At 39.7% G+C, this 14,630-nt stretch overlaps 1 pseudogene; it reads right to left on the bottom strand.

Moving 5' to 3' along the window:
• Nucleotides 1-739: 739 nt before the first annotated feature.
• Nucleotides 740-14,630, bottom strand: part of LOC123739004 (dual specificity protein phosphatase 16-like) — a 23,058-nt pseudogene continuing 9,167 nt past the window's right edge.

Below are 14,630 nucleotides of genomic sequence, written 5' to 3'. Positions count from 1 at the left end.
TTCTTAAGGCTTCATAAAGACTTCTTAAGGCTTCATAAAGACTTCTTAAGGCTTCATAAAGACTTCTTTAAGGCTTCATAAAGACTGCTAAAGGCTTCATAAAGACTTCTTTAAGGCTTCATAAAGACTTCTTAAGGCTTCATAAAGACTTCATAAGGCTTCATAAAGACTTCTTTAAGGCTTCATAAAGACTTCATAAGGCTTCATAAAAGCTCCATGTATCCAACATCTGGCAGACATCTACTGCTGTTGACAACGATTATCAACATTCAGAAATAAATGAAAAACGATTAACACTCATTCAAACAAAAAACTCAAGTTCGTCTCAATCCTCTCAGAGTTCACCTCTTCATCACATTCATCATCATCATCATCATCACACAGCTGCTTTCTGCTTCCAGGTCAAAGTTCAAAACTACATTAATGCCAACTGTCGCGACACGAGTACACAGGGCCGCTAGATCAGTTCAAGGTTCAAGTCCCTAGTGGGATAATAAGACGGGTCCAGAACAAGTCTTTCCCCTGAACATGGGACTGGTCTGATCTGAGGATGTTAAAACTCCCTAGAACGGACGTCTCCATTTCAAATCAATGATTCCGTAACGGTTGGACCGGAGGCCATGTTGAAATGTCCTCTCTCAGGACACCTGTATGACCTCCATGCTTCCCGAGAAGCTGCTGTGACTCCCTATCTCCTCCCCTGGAGCTAGTCTCTCCTCCTCCTCTTCCTCCTCCTCCTCCCTCCTCCTCCTCTCATCCTGTCTCCGATTTCCATCTGACAGCTCCGTCTCTTCAGCTGCTTCTCCAAGGTGCTCTCCCTCGTGCCAGCTCCTCCGCGAGTCCCCGTGGTCGCCGCTCCTCTGCCTCCCGCCGCCGCACTCTCCTCCAACCCCTGGCTCACGCTGTACGCCGCCGCGCTCCACCCCTAGAATGTTAGCCCCGCTTCCTAAGATGGCGGAGGTGGAGTAGAAGCGGTGCGACGACTCGGAGAGGTACCATCCACCCGACGACACGGTGACGGGACCCAATAGGATGTCAGAGTGCCAGCCCTTCAGGGCGGAGCCTAGGTTAGGGGCGGGCTTGGACAGGTGCTGCTGGGAACGTGATAGGCCGAACAGGAAGCCGGTGGTGTGAGGGGTGTGGTTAAGGGTAGGGTTAGAGCTCTCCTCCATACTGCCACTACGCTGGAGCTGCTGGGAACAGGAGAGGGGCTTAGCCTGGCCGGGTTGCTTCACGCTGGGCTGGTTGGAGGTGGTAGTACTGGTAGTGGTGCCGGGAAGGGAGGAGGAAGAGGAGGTGATGGTTGTGGTGGAGACTACAGGAGTAGCAGTGGGAACAACAGACGTAGCAGCAGGGTCCGCGAGGCCGTCGTCCCGCTCCTCGTCAGGGCTCGGCTCAGGTGTAGACTGCTCTGACATCTCCTTCACAGGAGAGAAGTGACACGGTTTCCCAGCAGGCTCCTTGAAGCTCACGGATGGATTATAATACTCCTGGGCTCCGGGTGGGACGTAGGGTTGGGGTACGGCCTCACGGGGCGCCTCGCCGCGGCCTCCTGGCTCCCTGTACGACTTGATGTCCAGAGAGAAGGACCTTTTCAGCTGGGCGGCGTTGTCCTCCGCTCCCTGGTTCAGCTGGAGGCCTTGGAGCCCCTGGAGAGCCTGGGCGAGGAGCCTCTCTTCTGGAGGCCAGGGGCCAAGACACACGGCAGGGTCAGGGGCTCCAGCAGGGCTAGGGCAGGGTCTGGGAGGCTGGGGGTAGTAGGGTTAGAGGGGTCCTGATCTAGCAGGGGGTGGTGGAGGAGGAAGGGACAGGGTTTGACTCCGACGGTCTCTCTGATCTCCGACCTTCCAGGAGTCTTGATCTTCTTCTCAAAGTCCAACAGCTGACCCAGGAAGTTGAAGTTTGGAGAGATGGTGGGCCTCTTCTCCTTCACGAACCTGGAGAGGAAAGACGGAAGCATACAGGACATCAGTAGAGCCCCCCACAATGCACCGCGTTCATTCATCTCACCTGTACATCCTTATTATGGTCCTATTCATCTCACCTGTAAATCCTTATTTATGGTCCTATTCATCTCACCTGTAAATCCTTATTATGGTCCTATTCATCTCACCTGTAAATCCTTATTATGGTCCTATTCATCTCACCTGTAAATCCTTATTATGGTTCTACATCTCACCTGTAAATCCTTATTATGGTTCTACATCTCACCTGTACATCCTTATTATGGTTCTACATCTCACCTGTACATCCTTATTATGGTCCTACATCTCACCTGTAAATCCTTATTATGGTCCTATTCATCTCACCTGTAAATCCTTATTATGGTTCTACATCTCACCTGTAAATCCTTATTATGGTCCTACATCTCACCTGTAAATCCTTATTATGGTCCTACATCTCACCTGTAAATCCTTATTATGGTCCTATTCATCTCACCTGTAAATCCTTATTATGGTTCTACATCTCACCTGTAAATCCTTATTATGGTTCTACATCTCACCTGTAAATCCTTATTATGGTTCTACATCTCACCTGTAAATCCTTATTATGGTTCTACATCTCACCTGTAAATCCTTATTATGGTCCTCTCACCTGTAAATCCTTATTATGGTTCTATTCATCTCACCTGTAAATCCTTATTATGGTCCTATTCATCTCACCTGTAAATCCTTATTATGGTCCTATTCATCTCACCTGTAAATCCTTATTATGGTTCTACATCTCACCTGTAAATCCTTATTATGGTCCTATTCATCTCACCTGTAAATCCTTATTATGGTCCTATTCATCTCACCTGTAAATCCTTATTATGGTTCTACATCTCACCTGTAAATCCTTATTATGGTTCTACATCTCACCTGTAAATCCTTATTATGGTCCTACATCTCACCTGTAAATCCTTATTATGGTTCTACATCTCACCTGTAAATCCTTATTATGGTCCTACATCTCACCTGTAAATCCTTATTATGGTCCTATTCATCTCACCTGTAAATCCTTATTATGGTCCTATTCATCTCACCTGTAAATCCTTATTATGGTCCTATTCATCTCACCTGTAAATCCTTATTATGGTTCTACATCTCACCTGTAAATCCTTATTATGGTTCTACATCTCACCTGTACATCCTTATTATGGTCCTACATCTCACCTGTAAATCCTTATTATGGTTCTACATCTCACCTGTAAATCCTTATTATGGTCCTACATCTCACCTGTAAATCCTTATTATGGTCCTACATCTCACCTGTAAATCCTTATTATGGTTCTACATCTCACCTGTAAATCCTTATTATGGTCCTACATCTCACCTGTAAATCTTTATTATGGTCCTATTCATCTCACCTGTAAATCCTTATTATGGTCCTATTCATCTCACCTGTAAATCCTTATTATGGTCCTATTCATCTCACCTGTAAATCCTTATTATGGTTCTACATCTCACCTGTAAATCCTTATTATGGTCCTACATCTCACCTGTAAATCCTTATTATGGTCCTATTCATCTCACCTGTAAATCCTTATTATGGTCCTATTCATCTCACCTGTAAATCCTTGTTATGGTCCTACATCTCACCTGTAAATCCTTATTATGGTTCTACATCTCACCTGTAAATCCTTAATATGGTTCTACATCTCACCTGTACATCCTTATTATGGTTCTACATCTCACCTGTAAATCCTTATTATGGTTCTACATCTCACCTGTACATCCTTATTATGGTTCTACATCTCACCTGTAAATCCTTATTATGGTCCTATTCATCTCACCTGTAAATCCTTATTATGGTCCTATTCATCTCACCTGTAAATCCTTATTATGGTCCTATTCATCTCACCTGTAAATCCTTATTATGGTCCTATTCATCTCACCTGTAAATCCTTATTATGGTTCTACATCTCACCTGTAAATCCTTATTATGGTCCTATTCATCTCACCTGTAAATCCTTATTATGGTCCTATCATCTCACCTGTAAATCCTTATTATGGTCCTACATCTCACCTGTAAATTCTTATTATGGTTCTACATCTCACCTGTAAATCCTTATTATGGTCCCACATCTCACCTGTAAATTCTTATTATGGTCCTTCATCTCACCTGTAAATTCTTATTATGGTTCTACATCTCACCTGTAAATCCTTATTATGGTCCTACATCTCACCTGTAAATCCTTATTATGGTCCTATTCATCTCACCTGTAAATCCTTATTATGGTCCTATTCATCTCACCTGTAAATCCTTATTATGGTCCTATTCATCTCACCTGTAAATCCTTATTATGGTTCTACATCTCACCTGTAAATCCTTATTATGGTCCTATTCATCTCACCTGTAAATCCTTATTATGGTCCTACATCTCACCTGTAAATCCTTATTATGGTCCTATTCATCTCACCTGTAAATCCTTATTATGGTCCTATTCATCTCACCTGTAAATCCTTATTATGGTCCTATTCATCTCACCTGTAAATCCTTATTATGGTTCTACATCTCACCTGTAAATCCTTATTATGGTCCTATTCATCTCACCTGTAAATTCTTATTATGGTTCTACATCTCACCTGTAAATCCTTATTATGGTTCTACATCTCACCTGTAAATCCTTATTATGGTCCTACATCTCACCTGTAAATCCTTATTATGGTCCTACATCTCACCTGTAAATCCTTATTATGGTTCTACATCTCACCTGTACATCCTTATTATGGTCCTATTCATCTCACCTGTAAATCCTTATTATGGTCCTACATCTCACCTGTAAATCCTTATTATGGTCCTATTCATCTCACCTGTAAATCCTTATTATGGTCCTACATCTCACCTGTAAATCCTTATTATGGTTCTACATCTCACCTGTAAATCCTTATTATGGTTCTACATCTCACCTGTACATCCTTATTATGGTCCTATTCATCTCACCTGTAAATCCTTATTATGGTCCTACATCTCACCTGTAAATCCTTATTATGGTCCTACATCTCACCTGTAAATCCTTATTATGGTCCTACATCTCACCTGTAAATCCTTATTATGGTCCTATTCATCTCACCTGTAAATCCTTATTATGGTTCTACATCTCACCTGTAAATCCTTATTATGGTCCTACATCTCACCTGTAAATCCTTATTATGGTCCTACATCTCACCTGTAAATCCTTATTATGGTCCTATTCATCTCACCTGTAAATCCTTATTATGGTTCTACATCTCACCTGTAAATCCTTATTATGGTTCTACATCTCACCTGTAAATCCTTATTATGGTTCTACATCTCACCTGTAAATCCTTATTATGGTTCTACATCTCACCTGTAAATCCTTATTATGGTCCTCTCACCTGTAAATCCTTATTATGGTTCTATTCATCTCACCTGTAAATCCTTATTATGGTCCTATTCATCTCACCTGTAAATCCTTATTATGGTCCTATTCATCTCACCTGTAAATCCTTATTATGGTTCTACATCTCACCTGTAAATCCTTATTATGGTCCTATTCATCTCACCTGTAAATCCTTATTATGGTCCTATTCATCTCACCTGTAAATCCTTATTATGGTTCTACATCTCACCTGTAAATCCTTATTATGGTTCTACATCTCACCTGTAAATCCTTATTATGGTCCTACATCTCACCTGTAAATCCTTATTATGGTTCTACATCTCACCTGTAAATCCTTATTATGGTCCTACATCTCACCTGTAAATCCTTATTATGGTCCTATTCATCTCACCTGTAAATCCTTATTATGGTCCTATTCATCTCACCTGTAAATCCTTATTATGGTCCTATTCATCTCACCTGTAAATCCTTATTATGGTTCTACATCTCACCTGTAAATCCTTATTATGGTTCTACATCTCACCTGTACATCCTTATTATGGTCCTACATCTCACCTGTAAATCCTTATTATGGTTCTACATCTCACCTGTAAATCCTTATTATGGTCCTACATCTCACCTGTAAATCCTTATTATGGTCCTACATCTCACCTGTAAATCCTTATTATGGTTCTACATCTCACCTGTAAATCCTTATTATGGTCCTACATCTCACCTGTAAATCTTTATTATGGTCCTATTCATCTCACCTGTAAATCCTTATTATGGTCCTATTCATCTCACCTGTAAATCCTTATTATGGTCCTATTCATCTCACCTGTAAATCCTTATTATGGTTCTACATCTCACCTGTAAATCCTTATTATGGTCCTACATCTCACCTGTAAATCCTTATTATGGTCCTATTCATCTCACCTGTAAATCCTTATTATGGTCCTATTCATCTCACCTGTAAATCCTTATTATGGTCCTACATCTCACCTGTAAATCCTTATTATGGTTCTACATCTCACCTGTAAATCCTTAATATGGTTCTACATCTCACCTGTACATCCTTATTATGGTTCTACATCTCACCTGTAAATCCTTATTATGGTTCTACATCTCACCTGTACATCCTTATTATGGTTCTACATCTCACCTGTAAATCCTTATTATGGTCCTATTCATCTCACCTGTAAATCCTTATTATGGTTCTACATCTCACCTGTAAATCCTTATTATGGTCCTATTCATCTCACCTGTAAATCCTTATTATGGTCCTATTCATCTCACCTGTAAATCCTTATTATGGTTCTACATCTCACCTGTAAATCCTTATTATGGTCCTATTCATCTCACCTGTAAATCCTTATTATGGTCCTATTCATCTCACCTGTAAATCCTTATTATGGTTCTACATCTCACCTGTAAATCCTTATTATGGTCCTATTCATCTCACCTGTAAATCCTTATTATGGTCCTATTCATCTCACCTGTAAATCCTTATTATGGTTCTACATCTCACCTGTAAATCCTTATTATGGTTCTACATCTCACCTGTACATCCTTATTATGGTCCTACATCTCACCTGTAAATCCTTATTATGGTCCTACATCTCACCTGTAAATCCTTATTATGGTCCTACATCTCACCTGTAAATTCTTATTATGGTTCTACATCTCACCTGTAAATCCTTATTATGGTCCTACATCTCACCTGTAAATTCTTATTATGGTCCTTCATCTCACCTGTAAATTCTTATTATGGTTCTACATCTCACCTGTAAATCCTTATTATGGTCCTACATCTCACCTGTAAATCCTTATTATGGTCCTATTCATCTCACCTGTAAATCCTTATTATGGTCCTATTCATCTCACCTGTAAATCCTTATTATGGTCCTATTCATCTCACCTGTAAATCCTTATTATGGTTCTACATCTCACCTGTAAATCCTTATTATGGTCCTATTCATCTCACCTGTAAATCCTTATTATGGTCCTACATCTCACCTGTAAATCCTTATTATGGTCCTATTCATCTCACCTGTAAATCCTTATTATGGTCCTATTCATCTCACCTGTAAATCCTTATTATGGTCCTATTCATCTCACCTGTAAATCCTTATTATGGTTCTACATCTCACCTGTAAATCCTTATTATGGTCCTATTCATCTCACCTGTAAATTCTTATTATGGTTCTACATCTCACCTGTAAATCCTTATTATGGTTCTACATCTCACCTGTAAATCCTTATTATGGTCCTACATCTCACCTGTAAATCCTTATTATGGTCCTACATCTCACCTGTAAATCCTTATTATGGTTCTACATCTCACCTGTACATCCTTATTATGGTCCTATTCATCTCACCTGTAAATCCTTATTATGGTCCTACATCTCACCTGTAAATCCTTATTATGGTCCTATTCATCTCACCTGTAAATCCTTATTATGGTCCTACATCTCACCTGTAAATCCTTATTATGGTTCTACATCTCACCTGTAAATCCTTATTATGGTTCTACATCTCACCTGTACATCCTTATTATGGTCCTATTCATCTCACCTGTAAATCCTTATTATGGTCCTACATCTCACCTGTAAATCCTTATTATGGTCCTACATCTCACCTGTAAATCCTTATTATGGTCCTACATCTCACCTGTAAATCCTTATTATGGTCCTATTCATCTCACCTGTAAATCCTTATTATGGTCCTATTCATCTCACCTGTAAATCCTTATTATGGTTCTACATCTCACCTGTACATCCTTATTATGGTCCTATTCATCTCACCTGTACATCCTTATTATGGTCCTACATCTCACCTGTACATCCTTATTATGGTTCTACATCTCACCTGTAAATCCTTATTATGGTCCTACATCTCACCTGTAAATCCTTATTATGGTCCTACATCTCACCTGTAAATCCTTATTATGGTCCTACATCTCACCTGTAAATCCTTATTATGGTCCTATTCATCTCACCTGTAAATCCTTATTATGGTCCTATTCATCTCACCTGTAAATCCTTATTATGGTTCTACATCTCACCTGTACATCCTTATTATGGTCCTATTCATCTCACCTGTAAATCCTTATTATGGTTCTACATCTCACCTGTAAATCCTTATTATGGTCCTATTCATCTCACCTGTAAATCCTTATTATGGTCCTATTCATCTCACCTGTAAATCCTTATTATGGTCCTATTCATCTCACCTGTAAATCCTTATTATGGTCCTACATCTCACCTGTAAATCCTTATTATGGTCCTACATCTCACCTGTAAATCCTTATTATGGTCCTACATCTCACCTGTAAATCCTTATTATGGTCCTACATCTCACCTGTAAATCCTTATTATGGTCCTACATCTCACCTGTAAATCCTTATTATGGTCCTACATCTCACCTGTAAATCCTTATTATGGTTCTACATCTCACCTGTAAATCCTTATTATGGTCCTATTCATCTCACCTGTAAATCCTTATTATGGTCCTACATCTCACCTGTAAATCCTTATTATGGTCCTACATCTCACCTGTAAATCCTTATTATGGTCCTACATCTCACCTGTAAATCCTTATTATGGTTCTACATCTCACCTGTAAATCCTTATTATGGTCCTACATCTCACCTGTAAATCCTTATTATGGTCCTACATCTCACCTGTAAATCCTTATTATGGTCCTACATCTCACCTGTAAATCCTTATTATGGTCCTATTCATCTCACCTGTAAATCCTTATTATGGTCCTACATCTCACCTGTAAATCCTTATTATGGTTCTACATCTCACCTGTAAATCCTTATTATGGTCCTACATCTCACCTGTAAATCCTTATTATGGTCCTACATCTCACCTGTAAATCCTTATTATGGTCCTACATCTCACCTGTAAATCCTTATTATGGTCCTACAGGGGGTTTCACTCATCTCACCTGTAAGCTTCGTCTAGTGACATGTCCATCCTCGTCATGATGTAAGCGATAGCGATGGTTGCCGAGCGGGAGATGCCAGCCAGACAGTGGACCAGCACACAGGCGTTGGAGGCTTTGGCCTTCTCTATGAACTCCACAGATCTGTCGAACCAGGGGAGGATCTTCTCACAGAAGCTGTCGTTGACAGGAACTCGCAGGAAGTGAGACTCTGGGATGTAGTCTGGTTTGGGACATGTGTTACTGGCATTCAGGACGTCACGCTTATCTCATTCCGCTGCATCACTTCCTGTAGAGGAGGTGAGGAATACAGCTGGGTTAGAATGCTTTTACACACTTCACTTCCTGTAGAGGAGGTGAGGAATACAGCTGGGTTAGAATGCTTTTACACACATCACTTCCTGTAGAGAAGGGAGGAATACAGCTGGTTAGAATGCTTTACACACACATCACTTCCTGTAGAGGAGGGAGGAATACAGCTGGTTAGAATGCTTTACACACATCACTTCCTGTAGAGGAGGGAGGAATACAGCTGGTTAGAATGCTTAACACACATCACTTCCTGTAGAGGAGGGAGGAATACAGCTGGTTAGAACGCTTTACACACATCACTTCCTGTAGAGGAGGGAGGAATACAGCTGGTTAGAATGCTTTACACACACATCACTTCCTGTAGAGGAGGGAGGAATACAGCTGGTTAGAATGCTTTTACACACATCACTTCCTGTAGAGGAGGGAGGAATACAGCTGGTAGGAATGCTTTTACACACATCACTTCCTGTAGAGGAGGGAGGAATACAGCTGGTAGGAATGCTTTTACACACATCACTTCCTGTAGAGGAGGGAGGAATACAGCTGGTTAGAATGCTTTTACACACATCACTTCCTGTAGAGGGAGGAATACAGCTGGTTAGAATGCTTTTACACACATCACTTCCTGTAGAGGAGGGAGGAATACAGCTGGTTAGAATGCTTTACACACACATCACTTCCTGCAGAGGAGGGAGGAATACAGCTGGTTAGAATGCTTTACACACATCACTTCCTGTAGAGGAGGGAGGAATACAGCTGGTAAGAGTGCTTTACACACATCACTTCCTGTAGAGGAGGTCAGGAATACAGCTGGTTAGAATGCTTTACACACATCACTTCCTGTAGAGGAGGGAGGAATACAGCTGGTTAGAATGCTTAACACACATCACTTCCTGTAGAGGAGGGAGGAATACAGCTGGTTAGAATGCTTTTACACACATCACTTCCTGTAGAGGAGGGAGGAATACAGCTGGTTAGAATGCTTTACACACATCATTTCCTGTAGAGGAGGGAGGAATACAGCTGGTTAGAATGCTTTACACATCACTTCCTGTAGAGGGAGGAATACAGCTGGTTAGAATGCTTTTACACACATCACTTCCTGTAGAGGAGGGAGGAATACAGCTGGTTAGAATGCTTTACACACACATCACTTCCTGCAGAGGAGGGAGGAATACAGCTGGTTAGAATGCTTTACACACATCACTTCCTGTAGAGGAGGGAGGAATACAGCTGGTAAGAATGCTTTACACACATCACTTCCTGTAGAGGAGGTGAGGAATACAGCTGGGTTAGAATGCTTTTACACACATCACTTCCTGTAGAGAAGGGAGGAATACAGCTGGTTAGAATGCTTTACACACACATCACTTCCTGTAGAGGAGGGAGGAATACAGCTGGTTAGAATGCTTTACACACATCACTTCCTGTAGAGGAGGGAGGAATACAGCTGGTTAGAATGCTTAACACACATCACTTCCTGTAGAGGAGGGAGGAATACAGCTGGTTAGAACGCTTTACACACATCACTTCCTGTAGAGGAGGGAGGAATACAGCTGGTTAGAATGCTTTACACACACATCACTTCCTGTAGAGGAGGGAGGAATACAGCTGGTTAGAATGCTTTTACACACATCACTTCCTGTAGAGGAGGGAGGAATACAGCTGGTAGGAATGCTTTTACACACATCACTTCCTGTAGAGGAGGGAGGAATACAGCTGGTAGGAATGCTTTTACACACATCACTTCCTGTAGAGGAGGGAGGAATACAGCTGGTTAGAATGCTTTTACACACATCACTTCCTGTAGAGGGAGGAATACAGCTGGTTAGAATGCTTTTACACACATCACTTCCTGTAGAGGAGGGAGGAATACAGCTGGTTAGAATGCTTTACACACACATCACTTCCTGCAGAGGAGGGAGGAATACAGCTGGTTAGAATGCTTTACACACATCACTTCCTGTAGAGGAGGGAGGAATACAGCTGGTAAGAGTGCTTTACACACATCACTTCCTGTAGAGGAGGTCAGGAATACAGCTGGTTAGAATGCTTTACACACATCACTTCCTGTAGAGGAGGGAGGAATACAGCTGGTTAGAATGCTTAACACACATCACTTCCTGTAGAGGAGGGAGGAATACAGCTGGTTAGAATGCTTTTACACACATCACTTCCTGTAGAGGAGGGAGGAATACAGCTGGTTAGAATGCTTTACACACATCATTTCCTGTAGAGGAGGGAGGAATACAGCTGGTTAGAATGCTTTACACATCACTTCCTGTAGAGGGAGGAATACAGCTGGTTAGAATGCTTTTACACACATCACTTCCTGTAGAGGAGGGAGGAATACAGCTGGTTAGAATGCTTTACACACACATCACTTCCTGCAGAGGAGGGAGGAATACAGCTGGTTAGAATGCTTTACACACATCACTTCCTGTAGAGGAGGGAGGAATACAGCTGGTAAGAATGCTTTACACACATCACTTCCTGTAGAGGAGGGAGGAATACAGCTGGTTAGAATGCTTTTACACACATCACTTCCTGTAGAGGAGGGAGGAATACAGCTGGTTAGAATGCTTTACACACATCATTTCCTGTAGAGGAGGGAGGAATACAGCTGGTTAGAATGCTTTACACATCACTTCCTGTAGAGGGAGGAATACAGCTGGTTAGAATGCTTAACACACATCACTTCCTGTAGAGGAGGGAGGAATACAGCTGGTTAGAATGCTTTTACACACACCACTTCCTGTAGAGGAGGGAGGAATACAGCTGGTTAGAATGCTTTACACACATCACTTCCTGTAGAGGAGGGAGGAATACAGCTGGTTAGAATGCTATGATATATATATAGTAATATATAAACTAGGTATCCTATAATATATCTAATACCTTGTTGAGTATATATAGTAATATATAGTAATATATATGAATATATAGTAATATATAAACTAGGTATCCTATCATATATCTAATACCTTGTTGAGTATATATAGTAATATATAGTAATATATAGTAATATATAAACTAGGTATCCTATAATATATCTAATACCTTGTTGAGTATATATAGTAATATATAGTAATATATAGTAATATATAAACTAGGTATCCTATAATATATCGATTACCTTGTTGAGTATATATAGTAATATATAATAATATATAAACTAGGTATCCTATAATATATCTATTACCTTGTTGAGTATATATAGTAATATATAGTAATATATAGTAATATATAAACTAGGTATCCTATCATATATCTAATACCTTGTTGAGTATATATAGTAATATATAGTAATATATAGTAATATATAAACTAGGTATCCTATAATATATATAGTAATATATAGTAATATATAAACTAGGTATCCTATAATATATCTAATACCTTGTTGAGTATATATAGTAATATATAGTAATATATAGTAATATATAAACTAGGTATCCTATAATATATCGATTACCTTGTTGAGTATATATAGTAATATATAGTAATATATAAACTAGGTATCCTATCATATATCTAATACCTTGTTGAGTATATATAGTAATATATAGTAATATATAGTAATATATAAACTAGGTATCCTATAATATATCGATTACCTTGTTGAGTATATATAGTAATATATAGTAATATATAGTAATATATAAACTAGGTATCCTATCATATATCTAATACCTTGTTGAGTATATATAGTAATATATAGTAATATATAGTAATATATAAACTAGGTATCCTATAATATATCGATTACCTTGTTGAGTATATATAGTAATATATAGTAATATATAGTAATATATAGTAATATATAAACTAGGTATCCTATAATATATCTAATACCTTGTTGAGTATATATAGTAATATATAGTAATATATAAACTAGGTATCCCATAATATATCTATTACCTTGTTGAGAACGTCTCTCTGACAGCCCAGGTAAAGGTGAGGCAGGATGCGTGTTGGACCAGAGGTGTTGAGGGGCAGGCAGGGCTGAGAGAGGCAGGTCGGGACCAGGCAGGATGTGGCCAGAAGAGCCTTACCTTCACACAGACCTGGAAACAGCTGGGAAAACTCTGTGAAACCACCTGAAGACAAACACACACAGACAGAAACATCCCAATCACATAAAGGACCGAGGTTACTGTGTTAGAGATGCTAGAGGTTACTGTGTTAGAGATGCTAGAGGTTACTGTGTTAGAGATGCTAGAGGTTACTGTGTTAGAGATGCTAGAGGTTACTGTGTTAGAGATGCTAGAGGTTACTGTGTTAGAGATGCTAGAGGAGGTTACTGTGTTAGAGATGCTAGAGGTTACTGTGTTAGAGATGCTAGAGGTTACTGTGTTAGAGATGCTAGAGGTTACTGTGTTAGAGATGCTAGAGGTTACTGTGTTAGAGATGCTAGAGGTTACTGTGTTAGAGATACTAGAGGTTACTGTGTTACTAGAGGTTACTGTATTACTAGAGGTTACTGTGTTAGAGATACTAGAGGTTACTGTGTTAGAGATACTAGAGGTTACTGTATTACTAGAGGTTACTGTGTTAGAGATGCTAGAGGTTACTGTATTACTAGAGGTTACTGTATTACTAGAGGTTACTGTATTAGAGATACTAGAGGTTACTGTATTACTAGAGGTTACTGTATTAGAGATACTAGAGGTTACTGTATTAGAGATACTAGAGGTTACTGTATTACTAGAGGTTACTGTATTACTAGAGGTTACTGTGTTAGAGATGCTAGAGGTTACTGTATTAGAGATGCTAGAGGTTACTGTATTACTAGAGGTTACTGTGTTAGAGATGCTAGAGGTTACTGTGTTAGAGATGCTAGAGGTTACTGTGTTAGAGATATTAGAGGTTACTGTATTACTAGAGGTTACTGTATTACTAGAGGTTACTGTATTAGAGATACTATAGGTTACTGTATTAGAGATACTAGAGGTTACTGTGTTAGAGATGCTAGAGGTTACTGTATTACTAGAGGTTACTGTATTACTAGAGGTTACTGTATTAGAGATACTAGAGGTTA

Source organism: Salmo salar, unplaced genomic scaffold (genome assembly GCF_905237065.1).
Source record: "Salmo salar unplaced genomic scaffold, Ssal_v3.1, whole genome shotgun sequence".
NCBI lineage: Eukaryota > Metazoa > Chordata > Actinopteri > Salmoniformes > Salmonidae > Salmo > Salmo salar.
The sequence above is the reverse complement of the archived record's forward strand: the minus strand, read 5'-3'. Positions and strand labels throughout refer to the sequence as shown.